The following is a 20,128-nucleotide window of genomic DNA, read 5'->3' on the forward strand; positions in this document are numbered from 1 at the left end:
GACCCCCTTATGCTTCTATTCTCTCATTCTGCAACCGAGATGAGCAAAAGAGGAATGCATGAGGCATGGGTCTTCAGAAGCTTCTGATCTTTACTTAGGGCTCTAAGAAAAGCCCTCAGACTTGCGTCTCCAACTGCCCATGAAGCAGTTCCAGAACAGCGTCTTGGCCAACTCCCCAGCAGGGGGAAAGCCCCTCAGCCCCCATCTGATCGTGGCCTGCTTTTCCCCAGACCCCGCGAACCTTGCGCTGCGTCACCCACACTGGCAGGACCACATTGCTAGAAGCCAAGGCTGCTGGCTGCTCTGTCATCTGCCTCTCAGGACTCTGTCCCACCCTCACCGCTGCCCACCCTGCCACTCCTGCCCTGCCCTTCGGTGCCTGGCCTCTTCTCCCTCCTCCTCACGACTCAGCTCCAGGACCAGTGACTTCCTTGGGGGGGGGACACCCCCGAACAATGTGTTTCCCAGGGACACTGTTGTTCCCTCTCGTCACGAACTGTAACCTCCAGGGCAGAAACCCAGTCTCATGGGGGGAGGGGGGACCTCAGGCCCAGAGTCACTATGCAAAAATGCGAAGCTGAATTATGAGTCTTCAAAGGAGGGCAAATCCATTTGTTGGTTGCTCCCAGATGTGAAGTGTGTTTTTTGGCTTAATAAAAATAAATAAACTTTGGGGGGAGAAAAAAAAAAGCATTGCATAAGGTATTTGCACAGAATGGTTCAAAAGCCTAAATAAATAAGTTGGTCATTAGCAAAATATCAACTAAGTTGGAAAAAGGAAATTCAAATGAAATCACACCAGAAGTGCCTGCAAACTTTAGTATTTGGTAAGCTCTAACTTAAAGCCAGTTAGTTTCCCCAGAACTTTTTGGTAAATAAAACCAGCCATCCATGATATGTACCATTTCATTACAAAATGTTTTTGGAAAGTATTCTTGAAAACATCCCTTTGAGGTGGGGTTCCTTATGCTGCTCTGCCTCGTCTTTTAACCACCAATGTCCGTAACCACCCACTTTGTGTATGTCAGAATAAAAAATTTGCACAATGATTCTCGGTATCTCCATTTATTTGCTTCCTGAATTAGGACTCACAGAGCTAAATGTAGGCAATATGATGGATGAGGCACTTAAGATACTTTATTACTAAGCTTATATTCTAAGAAATGCTCCCAAGATAGTGGCTGCAGACTAGGATGTATAATATACCAGGGTCCCATGTTTGCGGGAATATATCTAGAAGGATGGAAAACAAAAATGTTACACGTGGTTGCCTCTAGCTGGTGGGATTTAGGTGTGTGAACCCGTTTTCCCCCCTTCCTGTCCCCACTCATCATGTATCACTCATATACATTTGTATTTAAAGTCTTTTAAGTAACAAGTAAACTGAGATACATTTTGTGGATCTCAGAAGCTCTGATCCCCTCTGAGCCTTCCTCACACCGTCTACTGGAGGCCTATCAGCCTGAGGCCTGAGATCGGTCTGAGAGCAGTTGGATCCATAAGAAAACAGAGACAGTGTTTCTGGGCTGAGAAGGCTTAATATAATAATGCAGGAAAGGGATTGAAACTCAGGTATTTGCATACGTGTGCCTGGCAAGATGTGCTAACTGCATTGTACATGTTCAATGGATATTTCTTCATCTATACTTAATGTCTAATTCATCAAGACTCAGTCCATATGCAACCTCCTCTGGGAATCTTTTCCTGCTCAGTCTGTTCGCTAAGTGCTCCTCCTATGCGCTCTTGAACTTCACACTTCTACCAGCCAGCCGTTCCCTCCCCTGTATTGCAGTAACTTACTCCTTCCTGTCTCTATCCCAACTAGACTCTTTGACAAGCGGTGGTGTCTCCTCTTTTGCTCATCACCTGACAAGAACTGTGGTACTAGACATTGGCCAACTGAATGAGCCTGCCCACATAGAGTACTCTGCTCAATCCTGGGTACAGTGGGGGGCTGCCTCGCCACTATGGGTGCGCACCACCCTACTTCTGAAGAAGCAAAGGAGGACAGAATGCCCCAAATGCTGGCCTCAGAAGTGAGCAGGAGGTCTTGTTGTTCGATTGAGATAGTCCAGCAATGCCCACAGGAAGGCAGCGAAAGGGGGGTATCTGAAAGCTCATGCAAGACTTCAAGGTGGGAAGGAGAAGAACTTCTAGAAAGAGAATGTTGACAGCAAGGGTCGGAGGCAGGAAAAAAACACAGCGTGTTTGAGATGAAGACATGACACAAATAAGAACATTATACATCTCTCCGGACTAACCCATGTTCCCCACTTGGCCTCATTCCTCCACCACCTTTATGGTCCTTATTTTCTCTGTCTTTACCCGCCTCTCACATGGAGCACCCGTGAAGTTGGGAATATGTCATTCCCCTTCAGATCAACAGTGATGTCCCCTCTCATCTAACTCAAAATTTACTTTCTATACCCGGTCTACACTTCCTCTAAACCATGTGTGTCCCCTCCATACCCTTGTGTAATGCACTACATGGATATGTGTGGTATGTCCTTTATCCTACTATAGACATGTGAGAGGACAGTGTTGTAACTGTAATTTGGGGGTTTCCCAAAGTGCCATTCACATGGTAGCATTCAAATATGTTGGACTGAGTCCCATCTGAACAAAAATCTCACCTAACATGCAAGACAAAGGCTTAATACAGAACTGTGCAGCTGCCGGGCCTCAGAACCCTGGTCAGGGTGGTTTTGATAGCCAAGAATACACCTTCAGGTTCTGCTGGATCAAGGGGTGCTTGGTACTTGAGCAGGCTGCCTCTGCCAGCCGCCATTCCTGCTTTCTTACATAAACCCTGTGATGCCTACTAGAAGCTCCTGCATGGTTTCTGGACCTGTTTGGCAGGCAATTCCCATCTCAGTGTTGGCAGAACTATGGTCAGAGAGGTTTCTCATTCCTTAACTTCCCCCTAATCTGCACCAGTTAAACAGCCAGGAGTTCTCACTTACCCATTTTGTTGCACTGAATATATTTATTAGAACAACTTTACACTGTGCTTGTGACCATGAACAGCTTTGTTGCCATCAATGCAAAGCAAGCAAATAGAAGGAAACTATTCAAAAGACAGACCTTGTGCTCTGAGTCATGTCCCCCCAGGCAGCTGACACTCATGAGTGGACCCAAACCCCAGGGAAAATCAGGGCCAGGAGATCCCTCATCGTTTTCCAATGTCCATTCTGTACACAAATAAAGGGCTGTTTTGTTTTGTAATCATTAAGGGAGGTGGTGTGGGAAAGTATTTATAAGAACGAATAGTAAGATTTTTAAAAAATACTAAAAATTACAATATCACAGCCTGTATAAACTATTTGTGCAAAAGATGACTGTTCATGGGGTGTGGATGCTTGGGCCGCCCACAAGCGGTGACCTTGGAAATGGGAAACTCAACCTTCCTATCGTGCTGCTTTTTCTCTTCTCAGAAGTAAAGTGACCGTCTTCATCCCATTCAGAATAGAATGTGATAACGTGGTCCAGGTTAGTCCTTTACACCATCAGTGAGCCCGTAAGACTTCCAAACATGAGTGTGCCCTTGCTACTTACTGTTCTTCTTGTACCTTAATGGTTCCCATAAAAATAAGAGGATTGGACTAATCTGTAAATTACTTTTAGCTCCAAAATGCTAGGATTTATATATTTTAGGGTTTGTGTATAGATAATATTTATATAAAAGTAGAAATATTTTCATATATAAATATTATATCTAACACACATATGCAAATATATGGCTTCTCTGAAAGTCAAAGCCTGAGATGGTATAGACACGAACAGCCAAGGGGTCCGTCTGAAATTCAGGACCTCCGACAGGCAGCGTGCACGATCTGGTCTCTAGCAAGTAACAGGCTCTATATACTCATAAACACACTCTCATGTGACAGACGTGTCACTCTGCACAAAACAATGGAGAGTCAGACACAAGCCAAGCAGCTTCACTGCGTGGATTTTGGTCAAAAAGGAATCATGACTGTAACAAAGAATGTGAGTATTTAAAAAGTTGCCACAACTCCAGTCCAGGGAAATGCATGTTCCTGGTCCGGGTCTCCACCGAGGGGCTCCTACCAGCACCCCCTGACTTCTGCACCCAGGTTCCCCATTTCTCGGCCCTGGTTCCAGCCACGGCTCCTAACAGCTTCGGCCTCCACATGGAAGACAGGCCTCCATCAAGGCCGTGCCTCAAGGTGCCCTCAGAGCCTTGGTCCTCCAAGGGTCATCTGGCACAAGCGTCGTCAGCCGCAGCGACAGCTGTAGCCCTCAGCCCTGCCCCAGCCCCCCTGGATGGGAACCTGCATTTCTCCCAGCTCCCCAGGCACCTCTGACCTAGAGTCAAGTGGAGAAGGATTGCTCTAGGCCTCACCAATGAGACGAGGGTTCATTTGTGGCCCTGAGGCCCAAAGAAGACTCTCCAACCACACCCCCCTCACAGAAACCCCTACCACACATATACCCAGACATCTACTTGCTCTCCTTTCTAGAACTCAAGAATCGTCTCCCTTTACGCTGCCCCTCACAGACTCCCCCGCTTCCTTCCACTTTCTGTAATGCTGCTCAGCCAGGACCCAGCCTAGGGCCAGACCTGCAAGGCTGACCCACAGCTCTGGGCCGCCTCCCTTGGGCTCCCAGGCTGTGCCGATCCCCTGGAAGAAGGCCTATAGGGCTCTGTCTCATGCCAGGATCCTGGTGGCCACAGCAAGTTCTGCAAGGAGAGGTCAGACCATAGTCAAGACTGAGGATTATGGCATCCAACATGGCCCTATGCCAAAAGACTGGTGATGATTAATAAGCCAGGCACCGTAAAGATAAGGTATCTGAAGGAATGTAGAGCTGGGGCAAAAACAGGTCAGGGAGTCACAAAGTCAGCTGAGAGTTGAAGGAGGGATAGCTTCTGGAGGTTGGAAGAGGCCATGGGTTCAGCACACATCTGGAACGCAATAAGAAGGGCCTGAGTCAGGGGTAAATGAGTCAAGGGTACCTGCAGTCCAAGCTCTGGAAGCAGCCTTTGCGTCAGGTGAACGGGCACCCACAAACGCACAGCCTCCCAGCTGAGATTCTAGACCCAGGAGGACAGGGGCTAGCAGGAGGAAAGCTATGACAAGCTGGGGGAGTGGCAGATAAGTTCTGTCTGGCTGAGCGGGCTGAAGAAAGTTGTGCTGGGTGTCCTACCACGCTGGGGAACCTCAGGCCTCAATACTTCAATGTCTCCCCTTGCACACCTGCCTTCCGTGAACAAGCCCACCTCTGACTTCAGACAAGATTAGTCCAGGGCCCCTTGGGTTTTGCCTCAGCAAACAGACCCTCCGGTTGTACGCATCTTCACAAGTGTCCTCACAGGCAGGGGTTTCTCTCTGCCTCACGGCGAGTCAGAAAGCATGCCTGCCACAGAAACACACGTGCCATCTTGTCTCCCCAGTGACTCTCCCAGTCCCTCATCTGGTTCCCCTCAGGAGTCTCTTTCTCTTCAACTCCCACATCAGACTCAGGCTCACCCTCTCTTAAAGGTTGCTCATCCTTCTGGCTAGTCCCGTTTCTGAAGGAAAGCACTGAATGAGCAGAGAATGTTCAATGCACACGTTTCTGAGACATCCGTTCCCTTGCTCAGACTCAGTTGCCTCCTGCTCCGGAGACTCTTCTGGAACAGAGCCGGGCCTCCTCTTACTGCAAGGTGAGCTCTTCCTTGGCGCCAATCATCTTTTACCCTCAGGTACCTTTACCAACACTGAGCCCCACCAAAGTTTCCTCTAGAGTTCTGTGACAGGAAACCTGCCTGAGGCTTTCCCAGGCTTCTATTATCTTCTTCAAGTCCTTTGCTGGCTTTGGTTTCTTCTTTCCATCCTGGCTGCTCAGGATGGGCTGGGCCAGTGGGCTTCCATCTCTACTCCCTCCAGCGCTGGCAATCAAAGTGCCCTTCCTGGTGGGGGAGGGGGAGCCTTACTTCTCAGTCCTGCTCCAGACTGTTCAATGTGATGTTTTTTTACATGCATATTTACATTACATTTACATGCATATGAAGTTTTTCAAAATGTTCTTTCTACATAGATTGGCGGTTCTAAGAGCCTTGAAGACTGTCGTTGACTAGCGTAAGGAAACAAGGGTTCAGAGGGTCTTGTCCCGACTTTGGAATCTACCAGAAGTTTAGCTCCCAGACATCCATTTCCTTTTCGGTACCCAGGAAGCAAGAGTATCCTTCTCGTCTACCCTCCAGGACTACTTGGCGATCATAACAGAAATGCACGTGAGTCTGCCATTTGTGTCCCTAATGGATGATGGCCATTGGACTACCTTCTCTACCAGAGGCACATGCCCCTGCCACCGTGTGGGGAACAAGGCATGGAGGGAGAAGGAGGAGAAGCAGGGAGGAGAGGCAGAGCCAGCCTGGGCCGCGGCTTCCGCTCTGTGCGTCCCCTGACATCTGTCCGTCCGCTATAGCACCCGAGACTCTGATGGAAGCCTGCTGGCATCCACGTGGCCAAGGCAGATGGTAAAAGTGTACAAACAGAGAACTGAACTTTGGAAGAGAGCTTTACATTTCCATTTTGTTAGTTACACAAATAACAGATGCACACTGTAAAGAAAAATGAGGAAAAGGCATCGCTTACAACTCAGAGAATCACGGCTAATCCCGGGGTGCTTTCCTTCCCGGCTTGCCTGTTTAGTTGTTTGTTTGTAAGGAGAACGGAGATGAAATAACTTAAGGCACTCTGACCTTTTCCCCTCTTTTGTTTCCCCCACTGAGTATTGTAGCACAGACATTTCTGAGAAGTTTAAACTGTTGACCTTTTGCCACTTGCAGCAAAAACTCCTCAGAAAAGATCAGAAATGCCGCACGCATGTTTTAGGCATCAGAGAGCTGTGAGTAGAGAGACTGTTGCCATTCTGAGTGGGCCCAGGAGCAGGGGAGCTGGTGGACAGCCTGGCGGAGGTGGCACAGAAAGCAGACAGCCGGTCCCTGGGAGCATGTGTGCAAGAAGCAGCCCTAGCAGGAGGCTGACCCCTCCAAAGCCCTGTTCCCTGCTCCCCTTACAGGCACCCTCTCCACTAGCCCAAATCTTCTTTTTACCTTCATCCCCATCTCCAGAAGCTTCCACCCTGCTCTGAAGCAACTGTGAGCTTCCTGCCAGCTGAGTTGCTGCAAGAGGAAAGGGAAGCTCCAAATCCACCATCACAGGGGAAGAAGGGCTTGGAAATGCAAACTCAGATGCTGTATTTACCTCATATTCTTTCTGCACCTGGCTGTCCCGTTCCTTTGAGCATCTTGCCAGGTGACCTAGACATTCTGTCATTACGGTGTGAGTGATCACGAGATGCGGTCAGACAAGACTAGGTGTAAGGTGTGGCTGTTGTGCGGGGCCCCTGGGGGTCCCCTGATGCCTCTGTATCGGAGATGGGGTGTTCCCGAAAGAGTAACATTATCCATTGCATCACTCCCCGTGGTCCTGTCTATCACCTGAAAGCAGACCTGGCAAGAAGGCTGCTGGTTTTAATTGGAAAGGAGAGAGAGAAATCATGGTGATCAACATGTGGTGTGATCACAGGCTGGAGGGTGACACAGCTTTGGGAAGCCACAACCACAGAAGATCCAGAAACCTGTATTCCATGAGCTTTTGAATTCCTGGCCATATGAGATTGTTTTTCCCTTCTTACTCTCCTAGAGTAGTTTGTAATGTCTTTGAGAATTTCAGCCTTCTCTTGTGAGTAAGAGGAATTATCAGGCTTTGACCCCCTCCATGCCACTGAAACTATCCATCAACTTGAACCTGGTCAATTGTTGACCTCCTACTACAAAATGCAGTGATCCACTCTCAGAATCTTGCTTGACTCTGCAGCTATTACGATCTACATTTCTCTACTTGGCTTCCAGGAGACCACAGACCTCTGGCTTTCCTCCCCTGCTGGCTGCTCCTGCCCAGTCTCCTGGGCTGGATCTTCTTTCTCTTCCATCCTTGGTGCTGGGGAGCCCCAGGGTCAGCTTTCCCGCCTCTTCTTTGTCTACTCTAAGACATCGCATATAGCTCTGTGGTTGTAAATACCACAGATTTGCTGATAGTTTCCAGATGTATGTCTCCTTCCTGGACCTCTTTCTGGAACACCAGATTCATACTTCCAAGTGCCTACTTGACATCACTGCCTAGAGCTGAAATGCCCATTCAAGGTCAGCATGACCACAGGCTCTTACCTTCTCACCCTTGCTAACCTGTCTTGCCTCCACATTCCACATTCCCCAGCTCAGTCAGTGATGCCAAATGCACTCAGATGTTCAGGCTTGATCCTTGGATTTATCCTTTAATCTCTTCTTCCAAAGCCCTACAACTAAGCTGCCCTCAAACCCAACCAGGTCCACTCTTAGCAGATATTCAGCCATGGCTCACCAGTTCGACAGCTCCTACCCTGGTCCTGACACTCGTTCTCTCTCATCTGGACAGCTCCAAGCCTCCTGTAGCTCATCTTGCTGTCCTCATGCCTGATTCTGTGCACAGAAGCCAGAGCAAACCCACTCATATGCCAGATCATGGCGCTTGTGGGTTCAAACCCTCCAGGGCTTCCCATCACACCCAGAGTGAAGTCAAGGTCTAAACTAGGACCTGTCCTCTGAGCCCCACTCTTTCCGTGGCCTCCCAGCTAAACAAGGTAGAGGGCATCATGGACAAATTGAAGAATGGTCTCACGTGTGTGTGCACATATGTACACCCATGCTTTCTCTTGGATTGACTTCTCCATTTTCACTGCTTTCCAGGCTCCTTTGAGACATCTTATCTGCAGGTGGATGATAGCACCCCGTGCCCACTTGTCAGTGGAAGAACTTCTCTACCACTGTGTGCCTGATAGTCGCCTGTGGGATATTGCTACCTCACAGCCTCTAATTCCATAGGACAACACAACGACCATGCAGTCATCTTACCGTCTCTGCCGGACTGTAAGGTCGTTAATGGTAGAGGCAGAATATTAACCAACCCTGCCAACTAAATGAATTCAACCCCAAGTCCCTCCAATTGAGTCAAGTTAATGCATAATCTGGGTAGAGAGGGTTTAACACAGCAGGGCAAGGACAACCACGTGTGTGTGTTTGCATGTGTGTGCATGTGCATGTGTCTGGGTACGCACGTGTGTATTCCCTTTCTGCCATACCATCCCCAAACCAGTGTCCATTTGCCGAGGGCTCTTTGATCTCAAAAGAATCTGAAGAGAAACCAGGATGAAACTGCTCTGTGTGGAAGGCTGCTACTTTATGCCATTCTTTCAGGAGAGGGGTTTTCTACTAGGTCAACATCCTTTTTGAAGTTTATCCCAAGAAAAATACACACATATGAAACAGCAGTGGCAATTTACAGTCAAACAGAAACTCCCACTCAGAGAAGAAAATAACCAGAAACATATTACATTTCAAGCTTCCCAAAGTGGGCGTCCAAATGCCTAAATCATTGCTTCACTCTTCAGTTTCACTCCAGAAACAGCATTTCCTCCATCGTTCCAATATTGCCAAACCTTTAAAACATTTGCTTTGGGTTCAGTCTGGTGGCCATATGTCAGACATCAGAACAGTTAAATTTGCAAACACTGATGCTGTACAAGGGCGGGTTCTATTTAAAAATCCCATTATCGTGTGGTTACAAGGATAGCATTAAAAATCAATATTAATGGAGGCTATGTCTATACTTAAAACAAAATAAAGCCTGCATTCCATAAAACTTGCATATCATACAGCAACATGTTTGGTACGCAACAAAGTGGCAATTGTTCATTATTATCTCTCTAATCTGGGATTTAAGTTTCTAATGATCGCAGGTGGCAATCAGCTCTGCGGAAAGTGCTAAAGGCAAGAGTGTTATGGAAATCTCTTCTAATTGTGGCAAGCATATGTTGACACAAATATTTATATTGAATTTTGCCAGGCAGGATGCACGTTCTATCCAATCTGGTTAACCCTGTCATCTTAATAAACAAAATCTATGTGTCAACATTGGATTTTTCAGGTAAATAGTAATTATTTGAACTTTCTATTTGAGTAAAGACTTTTTTTTTTAAAGATGGTTAAAAAAAAAAATCAAAAAAACAACAGTGCAATTTCCCAGAAGGAAACCAGATGTTTAAGTTTTTGTCTCAAAAATGATGTTAGCATTGATCTAAAAAAAAAAAAAAAAAAAGACCACTATCATTTGTAAGCTTAAGTTTCATTTCTCTCTACTCCTGAGATTTGCACCACAATAATCTGTGGCAATGTTCACTTGTCCTAATGGAAGAAACCACGATAACTTGATTTTTGAACAAAGGAAAAATTTCAATTCAGAACAGGGATTGTTGTGATGTTAGCAAAATTCAGGAGTGGAGATAATGATGACTTTGATCCTTTTGCAAGTTACTTAAGAGCAGATTTTGTAGCATATAATAGAGCTTGGGAAGCTTCGAGAAGAAAAATGATTAAAAACTCTCTTTCCATCTCTGTCTGCCACAAAAACACCTTTCAAGACATAAATATTTTTCATTTTCCAAATAAATATTTTGTCCAGCCTTTGACATGGTATAAGCAAACATGTCTGTTTTGGGGCTTGCTGATTTGACCTGTTCTATCACATCTCTAGAACTGGGCTCTGAGAGCACACCCTTCCCTTGATCTATTACAAGGGAGCTTGTCACGTCACAGAGTCTAGACAGTGGCTTTTCTGTCTTGCTTCCTCTCAAATGTCCCATTCACCATAAAGCACGGTTGATTTGCTATTTTTATTTCATAAGATTTCCTGAGTTTGCTAACAGTTGAGCACCAAGATATTTAACTTTGAATAGTTTTCTACACCCTTGACCTAAAATGAATGTAAAAATACCACGCGCGCGCGCGCGCACACACACACGCACACACACACAGTTTCAGGATGAAAATGGAACTATTCCTCATACTCTAGGCTATTATCCCTCAGGCATACCGAACAACGGGCTTGGATTTTTTGATATTGGGCCTTGAGTCTTTTGAAATGGAATGGTAAGCACCTATTTAAAGAGATTTACTTATCTTAGTCACATCCCATAATACTTGGCCGGTGTCACAGCTGAACCTTGAAAACATTAAAGAGTGCTTGCCAGCAGGGTACATCTGAGTCTGTCGAGGCCAGGAAAAGTGTGTTTGTCAAGATGGAAGCTGTGGCTGTGGCAGCATTTCCCTTCACTCAAAAGCCTTAGCGGTGAACAGAACTGAATTCCCAGGACCCCAGCCCCTCCTTCCCAGCTGGAAACACACGGGAGATCAGTACTGACTCCTGATCACGAGGCACGGGACGGAACTTCGAAGGCCTCCATGTTCAGTCCTTAGCCTTCAGGGAAGACCACAGTGACACTCAGTCAGCCCAGGGAACTCTGAACCTTTGCCTGAAGACTTCCGGAGAGCACAACACACTCTCTTTGGGAAAATTTGGGTGTGCATGCTCTCTCTCTCTCTCTTTCACTCTCTCTCTCTAGGGTGTCACAGTTTATCTGCCATCATCACATGTTCCTAACAATCCTATGTAATAGTTATCCTTATCCCCCACTTTATGGAAGAATTTAAATATATATATATATATATATATAGAGAGAGAGAGAGAGAGAGAGAGAGAGAATGCGCATGTGCAGATTTGTCCAAAGAGTTGTGACATATTTGGGACACTATACCCTTGTCCATCACCTGTGTTGCAGACAACTCCTCTGAGTCGGCCCCTGTTGTGGTGTCTGTTGCAGTTTTCTCATTGTCCTCACAACTCTTGTTGCTGAGCAGCCTGAAAGTAATATACAGCTGTCACTCCTTACCTCTACATACATCATCCTGCATCCCCCCCAAGTGACTTTTTCCTATAGAACTACAGACCATTGTTGCACCCGGGGAAATCCACAATTCCCTAATGCCACCTGATACCCAGTCCATGTCGGAAGTTGATTGGTTGTCTGTTATGGATCGAATTGTGTTCCCTTAAAATTCATAGGTTCGAGTCCTACCCTCCCCCACTGTATCTCAGAATGTGATGCATTTACAGATGGGGTTTTCAATAAGGTAATTAAATTAAAATGAAGTCATTCAGGTGGATCCCAATCCAATATGGCTTCTATTCTTGTAAAAAGGAAATCTGGATGAATGTACATGAGGAGAAGGCAACCATTTACAAGCTAAGATCAGAATAAAACCAACCCTGCCAGCACCCTGGTCTTGGACTTCTAGCCTTCAGACTGTGAGAAATAAATTTCTGTTGGTTCAAGCCACTGAGTCTATGGTAATTTAAGGCAGCCTTAACAAGTTAAGTTACTATTCTAAGATGATCTGATAGTTTTTTGATCTATGACTCAATCAAGTTTCACTCATTAGATCTGGTAGTTGTGGAAAGTTTTTTTTAAAGTTATTTATTTATTTTAGAGAGAGAGAGAGCATGAGGAAGGGAGGGGCAGAGGGGGAGAGAGAGAGAATCCTAAGCAGACTCTGTGCTGAGCACGGCCCCATGCAAGGCTCGATCTCATGACCTGGACCCAAACCAAGAATTGGTCACTCACGTTGGAAAGGAGCTCATTCATTCTCTGCAACAACTCTGTGAGATGGGCACTGCTTTCTCCTTATAGGACGCGACAGGGAGGCAAACTGAGGTCCAGGAATTGGGTGTGTGGGGAAGGAGGGAGGGTTTCCTTGCAGTGGTGTGTTTGGGGCACAGGGCAGGACTCAAGGACAAGGAGCAGAGATGGGTGAAGTAGGAAGGCATCAGCAAGTCCAGCTCCTCCCGTCCGCCTGGAGCACAGGGCAGTGATGGGAGAGAGGCCTGGAAGGAGAGCAAAGCTCTGATCTCAGGGGCTGAGGTTGGAGTGAAAAATCTATAATGCATTCTGCAGACACAGGCTATCACCGCAGGATTTCACACCAGTATCAAAGCCTCCTAGGCACTGTTGGCTGTGGAAAATAGATCTGCCCAACTCTTCTGGTAAGAGCTCTTATATTAGATCAGTGGTTCTTAAACTTTTCTCAGGATCCCTTTTACAACTTTAAAAACTCCCGAGGCACCCAAAGAGCTCTTGATGATGTGACTTATGAATTCTAATATTTATTATATTGGAAACTAAACCTGAGCAATTTTCAAAATATGTATTAATTTATTTTAAAATAATATTCATTATCCCATTACATTTTGATATAAATTATATTTCAATGGAACATAAAAATTCTTAAACCAAAAACATTTAGTGGGAAGACTGGCATTGTTTTATCGTCATCTAAGTGTCTGGATTGTCTGGCTTTATAGAAAGAAGAGAGATGGCATCTCATATCTACCTGAGCATTCAATAGATTGTGATACACTATGGCTTGTACTCCCCGGAGAACTTCAAGGGCTCCTTTTGAGAGAAAGGTGTAAAAAAGGCAAATGATGTTTTAGTATTATTATAAAAATAGTTTGACCTTGGGGACCCTATGAAAGGGTCTTAGGGACCCACATGTGAACCACAGACCATACTTTGAATAGTATTAATCTAGAACCTAATGATTCTAGGGGACGGGGAGTAGAGGAACTTTGACTAAAACCAAAACCTAAAATGTCCTGATAATGGTTTTTACTAAGCAGTACTGAAAATGGTGCCTACTTGGGACACCTGGGTGGCTCAGTTGGTTAAGTGTCTGCCTTCGGCTTAGGTTATGATCCCAGAGTCCTGGGATCAAGTTTGACATCAGGCTCCTTGCTCAGTGGGAGACGGCTTCTTCCTCTGCCTGCTTTTCTCCCTGCTTGTGCATGGGCTTTCTCTCTCTGACAAATAAAATTTTTAAAAATTTAAAAATTTTTTAAAGATTACCACCCTGGGTAGCTGGGTTGCTTAAGCATCCAGCTCTTGGTTTCTGCTCAGGTCATGATCTCATGGGTCATGAGATGGAGCCCTGTGCTGGGTTCCATGCTCAGCATGGAGTCTGTTGGAGATTTTCTCCCTCCACCCCTCCCCCCACTCACATGTGTGCTTGCGTATACAAGCATGCGTTCTCTCTCTAATAAATAAATCTTAAAAAAAAATAAAAGTGTGCCTACATCCTCACACATACTATCAAAAGATGGTGCTGTCATTGACCCCAACAGCGCAAGCTCTCACAAAATGATATAATATCCCCCTGTCCCCACCACCACCAAGGTAATTTAACTTACAAAATAGAGGGGGAAATCTTCCTATCTGTCTTCCTCTTTCTGGCTGCACCTGTGCAGCTCAAGTCACCATTACATCATATGTGACTTCAGTGTCACTTGGTGAATTACACTGGAGTGAGGTTTGGGGTAAAAAGAAGTGAAACTGTAAGAACGTGTCCCTGACACACAGGATCCCTAACAAATGACAGAAGCGGCCTCAGCAAGCTTCCTCGGTCACTTCCTACTGAGCAACAACAGAAAAAGATTCTAGTGAAGACTCTGTATCTACTGGACACAGAAGGAAATGCAGCTCCTCTCTGACAGAGGGCCGAGCCAATGCCCCTGACTGGGTCCACGGCTTAGAAAAAAGTCTGCTTCTTTGTTCTTCTGTCCACTTCGAGGCATTTGGGAGGCATTAAAACAAATAATTGTGGCTTTCTTATTTCAATTGAAGGGAAAAGTCTCCAATTTTCCATGGTGAGAAAACACCATGCGAGCCCCCAACAACACACCCGCTAGGAATAACTCCCTTTAGCAAAACCTATCTGGACAGGATAAGGGAGGGGTTCCTGCTGACTCTACACTCTGGTGAGGAGAGCTGGGGTGGGGGTGGGTGCCTATGGAATCCCTCTGAGGAGTAGATACCTCACTGTTTCTTCCTGAAGGTGGCTCCCCGGTCTGGCTTAGGCCCCCCACTTAAGAAGTGTGGCACAGTGGGGAAGAGTCTTGAGGAAATTCTGCCTGAGTAACTCTGGTACCAAAAATTGCCTCATGACCGGCGAGGTGAGCCGAGGAGACAGGATCTGGGTGAGTTCTCTACCAAGCTGCCCCCCAACACTGGAACACAGCCTCATGTCTCCAGTTATCTTAATTTTTGCAAATTTCCAAGAAGTCTGTCACCCAGAAGTCATCCCCTTTGTTACTGTAGTTAGCTTAACCAACTACTCTTTACCTTTGGGCTAAAATTCCCACTCACCATACGGTAGCTAGGATAGTGCCTTACAGGTGATAAACACTCATATACCATTTTTGCTTTACCTGGGATTTGCTAATTTGACAGAAATATCCTTTTGATACCCCGTATGAGATTCCCACAAAGCTCTTTGCTTCCTTCCACCCAGTGTAGTGTGAGGTGCTGGCTAGAGGTGGACAGACTCCTCAGAGGAGCGGATCGTGTGAGGGACACGCCACGGAAACAGAGGCTCTAGCATGAGTTGGACTCAGATGTGTGTCTCTCATCTACAGCTCAGAGTCAACGGCGCTAACACCACACAGCTGGCCACAGACGGCAAGGAGCCCAGGATGGTAAGGTCAAAGACCTGCCTCCACACAGTGACCTAGAAGGTGTTTACGTGACAAGACAGAGAGCCAAATAGAAAATAGGCATCGGGAAGTAAGGAGGGCAGGGTGTGGAGCATGAATGATGACAGGTGGATAGTCTGATAGCGTTCCTAATCAGGTATTTCAAATAGGCCATTCTTAGTTCCAGTTAGTGGCACTACCACTGCCTCGGTTCATGGTATTTCCCAGTTTTCAAACTGTGCTCTCCTCTTGTTTCAATGGATCAGCCCAACAAACCCCTGCATGACTCAGTGGACCCATTTTACAAAGAAGGAAGCTGAGGTTCCTTCCCCCAACAAGGCAGGAGCTCTGGCGTCCTGCCCTTCTGGAACAGAGCCGTCTTGCCCCAAGGCTAGACACCCACTAAGTGCCATCATGACAGGTGACATTGGAGGACTTACTATTTGTCCGGTACCACTCCAACCCCACCACAAGGCTTCACTCAATTACTCTTCGCAGGCTCCCCTGGGGTGTGTTACTAATGCATATCACAAGGAGAAAACAGAGGCACAGAAATGAAATCCTTGGAAATTTGATCCAAGAAAGCAAAGCCAAGGGTCTTCTCCTTATGGAGGCAGGATAAATTGCCCCAATTGACTTACTTCCTCTGACTACCACTTTTAACATTGACAAATGAGCTTTATTTGGGTAACACTAAGAAAAAGAGCCCTCTTGGCCCAATCCATGTTCCTTCTCTGTCCTGTGACCCTGCCTTATTACTTTTCTTCATTGTCCTGATAGCATTTGATGTTTACTTGTTTGTATCTGTCTTCTGCAGAGAATGCAAACTCCGAGGGGGCAGATCCTCAGCCTCATTCACCCCTGTACCCACACAACAGAGGAATGGCGCCTGGCCCAGAGCAGACACACAGATATTTACTGAATGAACACACACACACACACTCATCATTATAGCAGAAGTCTAGACAACCTCAGAAAAATAGCCAAGTCAGTCAAAAAGATCTGGCAATTTAAAAGACAAGCAAAATAAAACGCACAATTGGCTCTGTACACCCTCACTTGGATTAAATGGCTGTGGAAAGCTCAGTGGTCACAGAGGGAGTGACAGTGTTTACATAGAGCCCTTCCCCACTTGCGCAAATACTGAAGGGGTCTGGAGGGACAAAGGACAGACCAGGCAGCTGCAGCAAACTCCTGTGGGATCGGAACCTGTCCCGTCTGGCTTGGGTGTGGCCAGGAGTGGGCAGAGCAGAAGGGCAACTGAGTCAGGGTGTGTTCCTGACACAAGAACGTGGTCTGGCTGCCCCATGTCTGGGGCTACCTGCCAACAGCCAGACAAGGATTTTGAGGAGTAAAGGTTTGGAATGACTTTTAATGACCCAACCTGAACCAGTGTTTTTCCTTCCCTTCCCATACATAAAAATCTCCTTTCAGACTTGAAAAGTCAGCAGAAATTGTAAAAACACACACAAGAAAGAAACTGTCAAAGTAAACTCAAAGGCAAAGATAAATCAACAAACATCACAAAAACATAAAGTTGATAATGATTGTGTGAGTGTGTCCAAATAAAACATGGCATTTATATACAAGATGTGGGGGCATCAGTGTTAGTGTTAATGCTACAAACCACACTCCTTAACTCAAAAAACATTTTTTGGGAAAAAGAAATCCATTGATGCCAAAAACTGCAAGCAGTCCCAGTAGCAGATGGGTCCTCCTCTACAAGTTCTGTCATCCTACCTAGAACTCAGACCGGGTTTTCATGACTCGCTACTCTGAGAAGAAGGTGGTTGTGTTTGGAGTCTGGGTCTCTGAGCAGCTGTGGGCAGCAAAAAGTGGGAGGGAGAGAAAAAAAAAAAAAGACATTTCTTCTTTCAAGTCGGAGGGGAGAAAGCAGCTAGAAGCAGGCATTTTATTTTCTTTTCCCCTCCATCTGTCCCATGAAAGTCTCCCTTGGCTCTTCAAAGTTCCCTGCTCTCAGTCTCACTTCCCACTTAACTATCTGCTCCCTTAACATGGAATAAAGCAGTTCACATTGAATTAATCCCAGTGAAAATGTGTCAGAAATGGGCCTGTTTTTACAATCTTCTATTGCCTTCCAAGGGTATACAAATTCTGAGGGTCTTTTACGAGCTGGGTGATAGGTATGAGCCAACGCAAGGGCAGCAAAAGCTGTCTACAAGGATGGAAGAGAGGAGACTATGCAAAAATGTGGGAGCTTTCTGGGGGTCCCGGGTGGGGGCTGGGCGGCAGGAGTGTGTGGAGGTAAGATCTGCTAAAGCAAGCAGGAGTGTGAAGGAATTCTGGGCATGGAACAAAGGTGACCTTTGAACCCACCCTGTCCCCAAGTCTTTAACCATGTGGATCTCTCAACAGGTAGAGATTTGAGAAAAATCATCACTTGAGTCAGATTGTCTCGAATCAGTCTCCAAAACAAGTCTAAACTGTGTTTTTGCCTTCCCTAGTTTCTTCCCTTTGATTTCTGAATTGGTAGATTTTTCACAAATCTGATGCTCCCTCCTCTTCCTCTGCAGTTACTACCACCCTCTACCCTAAGTAAAAAGCCTAGGGTAACCAGTGGGGACACTTCTGGCAGGGGCTGGGCAGAGGCTGCACCCTCCCCATTTGGACCTGAATTGCCCTTGGAAATTTAGAGACCATTTTTGTTTAGCATGCGCCACACCTGAAGGGAAATCACGGCTGCTTTTCAAAATGTTTTGTCAGGTTCCAAACTGCCCAGATGTCCACTTCAGCTGGGAGAGGGGGCGCTTTCCTCAGGACTCTTTCTTAGCAGCTCGCAAGGGCCCAGTGTTGAACTTAAGGAAAGTTGTGAGCCCACGGTTAAAGACAGCAGTAAAAACAAATCATATGAACTTAAAATGAAACAAGTTGTACTAAAAACAAAGATATAATGCCCCAAACTCATCCTATCTTAATTATTTTACTCCCTTTTTACTTCATTATTTTGAGGTCATCGACATCCATTTTCTCGGTGTGGTAGAAACCCTCCATGAACAGTGGACTAGTGTCCCTTTCTGTCCCAGTCTGCATTCAGTGACGTCACATCTGTAGCAGGGAAGTAGCCACAGTGGGGATATTTACGCCTTGGAAGTCAGCAAACACGACAGATCTGGGCTTGATCTGTTCTCTTCATGTCAAAAAAGCGCTCAAGGGGACGTTCATAATATGGAATTAAAACACGAAAGGCTCTTACGAAAAGCTGTCACACTGTATAATAACACAAAAATGTGGAAACAGTCATCGAGCTTCCAATCCAGCAGAGAGAGGAGTCACCCGCCTCACTGGTGAGTGAGCGAAACTCTGACACACTTCTTCATTGTTTCACTTTTGTCTTATTAATGTGAAATAAAATAACAATATTCACATCACACTCCTTCACTTATTAGGGGTGACTTGCAAGGGTAGAAGGCTGGCCAACGTTAACAGAAGTGTTCTGTCAAAATCATTTTGCATTTGTATTTTTATTTGCAAAGTATGTGCGCTGTACACACTTTGTTGTGTACACACACACACACACACAAACAGACACACACAGCCCCCCCACACCGACCCCAAGGAGCTGTTAAACATTTACCAGCACACACACCATATTTGCTTTCCATCCTTCTGGGCTTGGATATATCCCCTCGCCCCTTAAGACGGGTTCCCACACCCTGGGCCCTCCACAAAACAATGCTTGCTGATATGCCCATCAATGAGCTGTAATCATTTGTCTGTCAAAGGGCCTCAGAGAATGGAAGGAAATCCTTCGCCTTCATAGGGCCTGGGGAGCACTCTGTGCTCCCCTCCTAAGCCCACTCACGCCTGTTGGCAGCTTTGTTTGCTACTTACAACAGCATCACCGTTCGTAACTTTCTTGGGCAGCTTGGAAAGAGACAAACCCCTCCACAGCAGACCAAAACCTTCACTGAGTTCTACAGGAAACTTTGCCAAGGACACTTGCCAAAGACTCCTTGACATCAACAGATAGGCTTCTCCTGAAAATCCCAGCCATTTAAGCAGCTTAGCCACCTTCTTTTTTTTTTTTTTTTTTTTTTAAAGACTTTACTTATTTATTTGGCACAGAGAGAGATCACAAGTAGGCAGAGAGGCAGGCAGAGAGAGAGGGGGAAGCAGGCTCCCCTCCGAGCAGAGAGCCCAATGCGGGGCTCGATCCCAGGACCCTGAGACCATGACCTGAGCCAAAGGCAGAGGCTTCACCCTCTGAGCCACCCAGGCACCCCACTTAGCCACTTTTAAAGCACAAGTTTATCTTGCCACACCGGTAATTAACTAGTTAATTACTTCTCATCGACTGACTTTTAAATTTCAGTAGGACATCAAGTTTGATTTTGGAATTCCAACAGAAGACAATCTCATTGACTCAACTGGAAAATAAAAGTGCTGTCTTAGCAAAAACTTTTCAGAAAGGAAGTCCCTTCATTCTTCTCTGAGCCACGGTGCAAACAAGTGTGATGAAAGTGACTGCTGTTTCTCAAACTCAGTGGAGCATAAATGGATTCTATAATCTTCACCAGAAGCCTGCCACCACAGCAATGTTTTTTTGTTTTGTTTTGTTTTTTTGTTTTTTTAACTTAACAAACCCTCCAACTCAGGATACCCGGTAACAAAGGACTTCCTGCAATTCTCTGGGGATATGCAATAGAAGAAAAGTCACAGAATCTACATTTCTGAAAATATACAACTGAACTTGA

The 20,128-nt window shown here is 46.0% G+C and overlaps 1 protein-coding gene across 3 annotated transcripts in view; it reads right to left on the bottom strand.

Annotated features, from left to right (window-relative positions):
* The window catches only part of PLEKHG1 (pleckstrin homology and RhoGEF domain containing G1), a 216,491-nt gene that overhangs the window by 178,989 nt on the left and 17,374 nt on the right, over window positions 1–20,128 (bottom strand). Inside the window, exon 1 of one of the 3 annotated variants that reach the window (XM_013056737.2) lies at window positions 11,657–11,756. The exons of the other annotated variants lie outside the window; for them this stretch is intronic. The gene's annotated coding sequence lies outside the window, so the exon portion shown is untranslated. Of the gene's footprint in view, window positions 1–11,656; window positions 11,757–20,128 lie in introns of those variants that run through there. 3 annotated transcript variants of the gene reach the window in all.

The sequence above is a fragment of the Mustela putorius genome, unplaced genomic scaffold (assembly GCF_011764305.1).
Source record: "Mustela putorius furo isolate JIRA1106 unplaced genomic scaffold, ASM1176430v1.1 tig00000450_pilon_pilon_pilon, whole genome shotgun sequence".
Taxonomy (NCBI): Eukaryota; Metazoa; Chordata; class Mammalia; order Carnivora; family Mustelidae; genus Mustela; species Mustela putorius.